At 41.2% G+C, this 10,904-nt stretch overlaps 1 non-coding gene across 1 annotated transcript; it reads left to right on the top strand.

The window, feature by feature from the left end:
- The first annotated feature begins 10,389 nt into the window (after window positions 1-10,389).
- On the top strand, window positions 10,390-10,492 carry LOC114675257 (small nucleolar RNA U13). The gene has a single exon (XR_003726341.1). It is a non-coding gene; the product is annotated as a small nucleolar RNA U13 (small nucleolar RNA).
- The last annotated feature ends 412 nt before the right edge of the window (window positions 10,493-10,904 follow it).

Raw genomic sequence — 10,904 nt, 5'->3', positions numbered from 1 at the left:
AAATGTCTTGAGTAATACCCCATAAGCACGGTCAACCAAAGCTAAAATGGACAAATACGATCGCATCAAGTTCAAAAGCTTCTGCACAGCAAAGGATACAATCCCCAAAGTGAAGAGACAACCCACAGAATGGGACAAAATATTTGCAACTACCCATGTGACAAGGGATTAATAACCAGAATATATAAGCAGCTCAAACAACTCTGTAGGAAAAAATCTAATAATCCAATCAAAACGTGGGCAAAAGATTTGAATAGACATTTCTCAAAAGAAGACATACAAATGGCAAACAGGCATATGAAAAGGTATTCAACATCATTGGTCATCAGAGAAATGCAAATCAAAGCTACAAGGAAATATCATCTCACCTCAGTTAAAATGACTTTTATTTAAAAGACAGGCAATAAGAAATGCTGGCGAGGATGAGGAGAAAAGGGAACCCTTGTACACTCTTGGTGGGAATGTAAATAAGTACAACTCTATGGAGAACAGTTTGGAGATTCCTCAAAAAACTAAAAACGGAGCTACCACATGACCCAGGTATCCCACTGCTGGGTATGTACCCAAAAGAACGGAAATCAGTATATTGAAGAAGTATCTACATTTTTATGTTTGTTGCAGCTCTGTTCACAATAGGCAAGATTTGGAAGCAATCTGAGCATCTACCAACAGATGAATAGATAAACAATTTGTGGTACATATACATGATGGAGTACTATTCAGCTATTTAAAATGAGATCCTGTCATTTGCAACAACATAGATGGAACTGGAGATCATTATGTTAAGTGAAATAAGCCAGGCATAGAAGGACAAACATCACATGTTCTCACTTTTTTGTGAGATCTAAAAATCAAAGCAATTAAACTCATGGAAATAGAGAGTAGAAGGATGGTTATTAGAGCCTGAGAAAGGTAGTAGGGGGGCTGGGAGGAGATGGGGATGGTTAACAGGTGCAAAAAATAGAAAGAATGAATAAAACCTACTATTTGATAGCACAACCAGGTGACTATAGTCAATAATAACTTAATTGTACATTTTAGGTTACTTAAAGAGTGTAATTGGATTGTTTGTATCTCAAAGCATAAATGCTTTAGGGGATGGATACTTAATCATCAATGATTTGCGTATTTTACATTATATTCCTGTATCAAAACATCTCATGTACCCCATAAATATATATAGCTACTACATACCCACAAAAATAAAAACAAATATTTTTAAAAATTTTGACCAGGCAGGTTCCTTTAAGAAGTTCATTATACCCTATGGAATAGATACAAAAGAAATGCTGAAGGGCCAGAGTCGATGAGAATCTTTGGTAACTTAGTATTGGGCTCAGAAATATTCTTAGAGATAAACTTTTTGGTATACAATCCTGAGGCCTTGGAACTCCAAGGGCTTCATTTTACCTTCACACTAATCTTTGTAGGAAACAAAATTTAGGGATTTAAGGGTTCCTGTCTTTCTCTGGAGGCTTATTTGACATTTAGAGTCACAGACATTTGGAATTGCATCTCTTCCCTATCTTACTATCTTTCCCTAGAAGCAGACCCTGAGGCTAAGACACCAGTACAAGTACAGTCAGCCCTCTATATCCGTGGGTTCCACATCAGTAGGTTTGACCAACTGTGGATCAAAAATATTCAGAAAAAAGGGATAATTGTGTCTCTACTGAACATTTACAGACTTTTCCCCCTTGTCTTTATTCCCCAAACAAGACAGTATAGCTATTTACATAGCATTTGCATTGTATTAGGCATTATACATAAGTAATATAGAGATAATTTAAAGTATACAAGAGGATGTGCATAGGTTATATGGAAAAACAACACAATTTTATATAAGGGACTTGAGCATTTGTGGATTTTGGTATCTGTGGGGAAGTCCTGAAACCAATCCCTCATAGATAGCAAGGGGCAACTGTAATTAATTTGGAAATTGATCCCAGGAAACGCTGACAGGAGAGTGGGGAAGTGAATTGGGGAAGGGAGGGGAGGGAGGGGTGGGAAAAGAGGAAGGGAAGGGAGGACACAGGGAGGGGACAAGAGGAGACTGGAGGGGAAAGGGGAAGGGAAAGGAGAAGGAGAAGGGGAAGGGAAGGGAGTGTTATCAAGCAAAGTAACATCATGGGTAACTGGAGCATGATTCCACTAGGAATACTGAGAGCCAGCGTGGAATAAGTGTTTCAGAGCTATCCCACTCAGTCATAGGTTGAGGGCTGTTCCTGAGTGCATCAACTCCCTGCTGTTTCTAGCATGTTGCAGGTGGCAAAGTGGGCTCTGGTAGCCAGAGCAAGCCCTCAGGTGGAGGGCTGCAGGTGCTGGCACCTGGCAGTCAGCCAGCTTACAATGGTAAGGCCTGAGGTTACATGAGCAGTCTCTGACATGCCTGCCACACTTCCTGTTTCATAGAAAATTGTAATGTTTTAGTACTTGTCTGTGTGGGAACAAAAGCAATTCCAGTGTTTCCTTGCTTGGAAATGAGGCCTGTGTTATAAAACACGAAAGTATATTTTGTAACAAATGCCAACCATTGGGCAGATCACCACTGTGGGTGAAGCTCAGTCTTACTAGGGGCATCTGAGAGATAATATAAAACATGCTTCAGAGTTATTCCATCCAAAGGGCAAGGAAGCTAGGGATTTTATCCTCCAATTCCATCATTTCTGACTGAGAACTACTCCTGGGGTAACTAACTCCCTGGCACTTCCTGTCTGCCCTCATATGAGAAAGCCCTCAGGTGGAAAGCTGCAGGTGCTGGCAGTAGGAGTAGGAGGCAGTAGACATGTCCAGGAATGGTGCGAGCCAGAGGTGATAGGGTCAGGCTGCTATCTGCTACATCTGGTGTGGCCTGAACAGCAGTTATGAACAGTCATCCCTGTGCAGACAGAGACAGGAGGTAACCTCTTTGTCTGATCTGCGGTGAGCAGCAGGGCCTAAGACCTGAGCTCTGATGACATCCATGGTTGAGCTCTCACAGAGACTGCATCAGGAGGGTAGCAGAGAAGTGCAGAGCCCATGTGTAGTACCCTTTAGAAACATCCTGACTTTGGGAAGGTGTGACAGAGGGATTGGAAAGCCACAACATTTTATTATGGTCTACTTTTGTGTCCTGGGCAATGCAGGTTCCTATAGGATTTTAGGGCTGGAAGGAGAATTGGGCATCAACCTCCCCCATAGAGAATCCTGCTGCTGCTTCTCCATCTGCTTGCTGTGGGGGCTGTGAGTGTAGCTCCATCTATTCTGTTACTGGATGCCGAATGAGCCTGGGGCTGGGTCAGGGATTTGGGATGGTGTAAGAGCTATTAAGATTTCTCACATAGTAGAGCATCTGCAACACAATTAGACCTTTTACACTGCCAAGATTCACTCCCTCCTACATTTCTACTGCATGTTGGTGTGCTAAAAATACTTTCCCAGCCTCTTTCATATATTCTAGTCAGTATCTTCTTCATATGCTTGTTAATTGCTGCTGCAAATTGGTTCATAAACCTGTTTTGTTCATCCATCCAGGGAAATTTACTCATCACCACCATCAACTTCCATAGTATGTTTGAATCTGAGGAACCAGGGGAAGTTGAATGTTATTGTGAAATACAGAGGCAAAAATATTGTGCAGGAACTTTGATCAAAGCTCAGTAACTAGCTTAGCTGGCCTAGTTTTTTTGTTCAGCTAGGCTATCAATGCTGGATAAATTATTGAGCCAAACTAAAACCCAAAAATCCTGACTTATTTCATGCTTATGTTTGCATTTATATTATGTATAATATTTTATTAGGAGAACACAATTGTTTCCTTTAATGAGATTTAAATTTTTTCTTCCATTTCAATATGTGATTTTATTTTGTCTATGGAAAAATGTTCTTTCCCACACCTCCCCAGAAAAATACAGGTATCATTTTTATAATTATAATGGTAATTCTACAAAAATAGTATTTGATAGACTTTGCTGGGAACATTTTTGTTTCATTAATTAATCAGTTAATTCCATTAAATATGTACATTGTGCTCCTACTAATGCCTATCAGTGTACTCAATGCTGGAGCTACAACTATCAACAAAATAGACATGGGCCACATCCTCATGGAGATGTGGGATGAGAGGGCAGCTACAACACCTGTGTAGCAAATGCAGCTCATGTAACTCCTTGAGAAATTTACATGATAGAGAGGCAGCTGGTTGAGCACTAAGCTCAGCTCTGTTTTGTCAGTCCTTGCTTCACTCCCTGCTCCTTTATCCCATTTCCTGTTATCCTTCTGTCTAGAAGGGATTTTTTTCTGGGCTACCTCTTCTTTTTCATGGCTGGGTTCCCCTGGTGCTGATTCTTGTCACAGAGCCAGCTCTTGAAGGTTGTGGAAAGAATGTCACCTTGTTTTTTCTCTTAAATTGTCCTTATATATTTAGAAATCCAAAGTGATTTACAGCAATGATTCGTACCCTACAATCCTGGGACTGAATGGCTGAACCTCAGAAGCATAGGAACAAGGAATGGGTGAATCCCTCAGATTCAGACCTTTATTTGCCTTAAGCATTTGGGAATTATGCATTCAAGCAACGCTCTCTTTTTCTCAAATTTTATCTGGTGTGTGAGCAGGTGGGTGAAAGCCTGGTAGGTGTCCTGGGCTCTAAAATGCTGTGAAGAATTCTAACAGCTCCTGCCTGAACCTTCTGACAGTGAAGCTGATTTGCACCTGAGCCTGCAGTTTTGTGACTGTGAGCCATATTAAGTATGTGCTTATTTAATTGCCCTCTTTGAACATGGGTCCTTTCTGTACTTTTGAGTTTGATCTGTTCCCTGCAGAACAGTCTTGACCATTTTTAACTGGTTGGCATTCAACACACCGTTGTTTCCCTTTAAATTTGTCGGTTGGTAAATTAATTTAGAAAAGCTGTGGAGATAAACATTTAAAGAAGAATTGTTCAGGACATGCTAGACTCGATTCACCGTCTTTCCATGCTGCTGTTAATGCAAATAAATTTCTTTTAGTCACATTCCTGAGTTTGCCTCTCTCATGTCAGGATATTGTTCAGTATAGATGCTGCAAAATGGAGAATTTTTCCATTATTTGTTCAGAGGAGTGACAGAAAGATACATGTTAACAGCAAAGAATAAATTGAATTTTAAGAATATATTAAGAATAAAATGGCCTTGAACTGTGATGGAGAAAAGGAAAACATTCACTAGATGGGCAGACTGTATACTCATAGTAGTATAATTAATTTACTAGTCATTCATATTATTATCTCAGATTGATTAATCATGAAAAGGGACTTAACAGAATAATTCAGAGTGCTCTATTTACAGGACAAAAAAAGGGGACACATTTGCCAATTAAAGTGTTGCTTTAAATATTAGTGTTTTTTTCACAGAGATTTCTTTTTCAAGGAGGAGATGTTTGAGACCAAGAACCTAAATAAAATAAATATGAGGCCGGGCGCGGTGGCTCAAGCCTGTAATCCCAGCACTCTGGGAGGCCGAGGCGGGCGGATCACGAGGTCAGGAGATCGAGACCATCCTGGCTAACACGGCGAAACCCCGTCTCTACTAAAAAAAATACAAAAAACTAGCCGGGCGAGGTGGCGGGCACCTGTAGTCCCAGCTATTCGGGAGGCTGAGGCAGGAGAATGGCGTAAACCCGGGAGGCGGAGCTTCCAGTGAGCTGAGATCCGGCCACTGCACTCCAGCCCGGGCGACAGAGCGAGACTCCGTCTCAAAAAAAAAAAAAAAAAAAAAAGAAGAGAGAAACAAAATAAATATGAAATGGTGCTTCATGCTATCACGCTCCTGGGTGGTTGGTGTATCTGCTTCAAATTAAGGATTTGGTGTCATGGAAACAGCTTGTTCATTTGGAAAGCTGCTGCCACTCTGTGGGAAGGCAAAGGACCAGTATGTGCAAGTGTGTATGTGTTTAACATTCCCTATCAGCCCTCAGCAAAACAAATACCCATTCCTGCCAGAAAGTATAGAATTATATGGGAGGGTTAGACTTTTACTTTTGGCATCAGAGTTTTAGAACAGAGCTCATGAATCATCTGGAGAATAATGTTAGAATGAAGTTTCCGAGTCTATGGATTTGGGGTGAGGGCTGAGATTCTGCATTTCCTAAGAGTTCCCAGATGATGCCTATGCAGTTTGTCTAGAGATCATACTTGGAAAACCACTGCTATAAAGTTGTTAACAATTTGGCTGAACATTAGAATTACCTTCCTCTTTGGCTAGTGTGAATTAATGTTTGGTCAACATTTTAAAAGAGTTTTAGTTTAAATCGCTGCTTTTTCTGCTTTCTATGTCAATTTTAACTTTTGTCAAGAGTTAAGATATTTTGGCAAATAAAAGAAGGTCAAAATTGCACATGTTTAGTATACTGCTCTAAATTGGGCATTGCTTATAGACTACCAAATTACGCTAAAGTGTGAAGACCTGGAGGGGAAACGGTTTGCAGTCTCCTACTTTTATGTGGAACCAAGAAGCCTTATAGGAGATTAATCTGCTAAGAGCTGTGACTCTTTGGCACCATAACCAATTGAGAGTGCCCACTGTAGTGGGTTGAATAGTGCCCTCCAGAATATCACATCCACCCAGAATTTCAGAATGTGACCTTATTTGGAACTAGAATCTTTGCAGATGTGATTAGTTACGATGAGGTCATACTGGATTAGAGTGGGCCCTAAATCCAATGACTGGTGTCTTCATATGGGGAGTGGACACACAGACACAGAAGGAAGAAGACCATATACAATGGGGACAGAGGTTGGAGTGATGGCGCTATATCCCAAGCTTTTCCAAGGATTGCAAGATACACTAGAAGCTAATAAGTGGTAAGGAAGAATTCATCTCTAGAACCTTCACAGGAAGCATGGTCCTGCTGATCCCTTGGCTTTAGGCTTCTGGACTTTAGAACTGTAAGAGAATACATTTCTGTTGTTTTAAGCCACCAAGTTTGTAATAATTTGTCATGGTAGTCCTAAAAAATGAATATACCCACCATGACATACTGAGCTGCACTGAAATCTGGTCTCATCAAGGTTGAATAAAATATGCTCCTCTTTCCTTGGGATGGACAAATATTTTATTTCTTAAGGGAAGTGTGTAATTTTTATTCTACTATGCCATAAATTTAAATCCCTGAATAAATTCAGGGACCATCTATTATCCTGTGATTCTGAATAGCTTGTAGTTAAGTACATGGTTCCAATCACAGCTCTGAAATAATAATGATGAAGTAGTGGATCTTTCATTCAGTTTTCTTCCGCATCCTTAGGTTATACTTGAGGAGCTCTGTAGTAGTTGTGAAACTGATTTCCTGTGTATATTAGTCTGTTCTTGCACTGCTATAAAGAAATACCTGAGACTGGGTAATTTATAAGGAAAGGAGGTTTAATTGGCTCACAGTTCTGCAGGCTATACAGGAGGCATAGTGGCTTCTGCATCTGGAGAGGCCTCAGGAAACTTACAATCACGGCAAAAGGTAAAGGGGAAACAGGCACGTCTTACATGGCTGAAGTAGGAGCAGAATACAATCATGCCTTCCCAGCAGTCCCCCAGAGTCTTACCTCATTTCATCATTAACTCAAAAGTCCAAAGTCCAAAATCTCATCTGAGACAAGGCAAGTCCCTTCCACCCATGAGCCTGTAAAATCAAAAGCAAGTTAGTTATTTCCAAGATACAATGGGATTATAGGCATTGGGTAAATACTTCCATTCCAAAAGGGAGAAATTGGCCAAAAGAAAAGGGCTCCAGTCCCCATGCAAGTCTAAAACTCAGCAGGGCAGTCATTAAATCTTAAAGCTCCAAAATAATCTTCTTTGACTCCATGTCTCACATCCAGGGCACACTGGTGTGAGGGGTGGGCTCCCAAGGTATTGGGCAGCTTTGCTTCTGTGGCTTTTCAGGGTTCAGCCTCTGCAGCTGCTCTCACAGGCTGACGTTGAGTGCCTGCAGCCTTTCCAGGTGCAGGGTGCAAAACTGCTGGTTCATATACCATTCTTGGGTCTGGAGGACAATGGCCCTCTTCTCACAGCCCCACTAGGGAGTGCCCCAGTGGGGACTCTGTGTGAGGTCTCCAACCTCACATTTCCCCTTTGCATTGCCCTAGTAGAGGTTATCCATGAGGGCTCTGCCCCTGCAGCAGGCCTCTGCCTCGACATCCAGGCTTTTCCATACATCCTCTGAAATTTAGGCAGCGGCTGCCAACCCTCAACTCTTGCGCTGTGTGCACCTGCAGGCTTAACACTACTTGGAAGCCTCCAAGGTTTATGGCTTACACCCTCTGGAGCAGTGCCCTGAGCTGTAGCTGGGCCCCTTTGAGCCATGGGTGGAGGTGGAGCAGCTGGGATGTAGGGAACAGTGTCTAGAGGCTGCCTGGGACAGTGGGACCCTGGGCTTTTTCTTTTCTACCACATGGCCAGGCTGCACATTTTCCAAACTTTCATGCTCTCCTTCCCTTTTAAATATAAGTTCCAGTTTCAGGTCATTTCTTTGCTCATGTGTATGAGCATAGGCTGTTAGAAGCAGCCAGACTACTTCCTGAACACTTTGCTGCTTAAAAATTTATTCTGCCAGATACCCTAAATCATCACTCTCAGTTCAAATTTCCACGGATCCCTAGAGCTGGGGCACACTGCCTCCAAGTTCTTTGCTAAAGAATAACAAAAGTGATCTTTGCTCCAGTTCCCAATAAGTTCTTCATCTTCATCTGAGACCTCATTAGCCTGGCCATCTCTGTCCATATCATTATTAGCATTTTGACCACAGCTATTCAATAAGTCTCTAGGAAGTTCCAAATTTTCCCTCATCTTCCTGTCTTCATCTGCGCCTCCAAACTCTTCCAAGTTCTGCTCATTACCCAGTTCCAAAGCTGCTTCCACATTTTCAGGTATCTTTATATCAATGCCCCACTCCTTGGTACCAATTTTCTGTATTAGTCCATTCTTGCATTGCTATAAAGAAATACCTGAGACTGGGTAATTTGTGAAGAAAAGAGGTTTATGATTTGGCTCATGATTCTGCAGGTTGTACAGGAAGCATAGCAGCTTCTGCTTCTGAGGAGGCCTCAGGAAACTTACAATCATGGCAGGAGGCAAAGGGGAAGCAGGCACATCTTACATGGCCAGAGTAGGAGCAAGAGAGAGAGGGGGAAGGTGCCACACACTTTTAAACAACCAGATCTCATGAGAACTCATTAGTGCTATGATAGCACCAAAGGGGGTGTTATTAAACCATGAGAAACTGCCTTCATGATCCAGTCACCTCCCACCAGGCCCCACCTTCAGCATTGGGGATTACATTTCAATATGAGATTGGGGTAGGGACTCAGATTTAAACCATATCAGTGTGATTCACCGTAATTCTGTAGATGTTTATTGGATCAAGGTAAAGTGCTTGACTTCGTGGTAAAACAGTTAACTTTGTTTTAGTTCTTGGTCACAGATGGCTCATTTAACCCTGGCTAGTGTCCTTGAAAATGTTGATCAGAACTGAAATTGAGTAAAGATGTCTGGATCAAGTTCAACATTCTAACAGACAAAATATTTCAAGGACAGAGCCTTCTAAAAAGTGAGTCGGTAGGTGTCTACTTCTTGTGCAAAGGACAGGATGCTGCTGCTGATCATGTGAATGATGGTTAATATAATAGGTGTTTTTGGGTCAGCAGTTTCACTCTTCATCAACATTAATTCATGGTTTAGAAAACTGAATTGTGTTCCAGGTTTGATCTCAATCTGTGCTAGATTTGTAGGCACAATTGAGATGGCTTTGAAATGTATTAAGTTAATTATTAATGCAGCTGCTTTGATTTTGAGGATGAAATTAATTTCATGGATTTTTATCATTCTCTCAGATATAGCTTTGGGAGTTCCAGGGAGATATTGAAAATATTGCCTATTAATTTAAGTCTTAGAATCCTACGTCAAACCTGACAAATTTGATCAGGGTTTTGTGGCAATTCCTAGTCAGGTGTAAGCAACTTAACCTACAGGGTACTTGTGTCAGTGCATATTTGCTATTGTGATTTACATTCTAACAGAGGTTATGAAAAAAGATCTTGGGAGTTATTGTCTTTATGGCAAGATACTGTGCTCTCAAGAAAATAGTTTAGTAAAAGGCTTTCTGGAGTGCAATGTTGAAACAGGCCCACTCTGTATAGTAAATATTAATTGGTAAAATATCTCAGTAGAGGTAGGGGCAAGGAAATGAGATTCATGCTTTTGCAGGGTTTGAATAATGATTTTATTACCCTAAGATGAAAGAAAGAAGTGGATTTGTCTCAAAGCATTTGAGATTTGAGAGAAAATTTTTTAAAATGCTGTATCATAGGGCGGCATTTCAGTTTCTCAGAGGTTAAATCAACTTTGCAGTAGGTTTAGTTAACTAAAGAGGAATTTGGAGATCCCTTTATAATTCATGAGCAGGACGATTGGGTGTTCACATGCATGTGTGAGATGTGCCACCCTTGAACCTTGTTAGACGTTGGCACATTACCCGTCTGACCTGAAAAAAAAAATAAAGAGGAATTTGGCAGAATACTAGTTGATTACATTAACAAGATGACTATCACTCCAGCTGCCCATTCTATCTTATTTGGTATCATTTATTACAGGGATGGGCGCTTCCTTAAACATCTTTCCTGTTTCTTATTTTCCTTCCATCAGAAAAAAGTCCCGGGAAAGTTTCAGAGAGAACCTGAGATACTATTGTTGCAGAACTTTCTCCTTAGTTCAGCTAACACCGGGCTCTTGTCACATGACCAGGAAAGATTAGGCTCGCAGACACATAGAAGGGTGAGGAAAATGGAATTTATTGGGCAAAAAGAAAGAAGGAAAAATAACTCTCGGCAAAGCGAGAGTCCTGCTAGCAGATTTCTCGCCTCACAGATTGAATCCCAGGTCACCACCCAGGAACAG

This window comes from Macaca mulatta, chromosome X, assembly GCF_049350105.2.
Source record: "Macaca mulatta isolate MMU2019108-1 chromosome X, T2T-MMU8v2.0, whole genome shotgun sequence".
Classification (NCBI taxonomy): domain Eukaryota; kingdom Metazoa; phylum Chordata; class Mammalia; order Primates; family Cercopithecidae; genus Macaca; species Macaca mulatta.
This window is presented reverse-complemented; position numbering and strand designations above follow the sequence as displayed.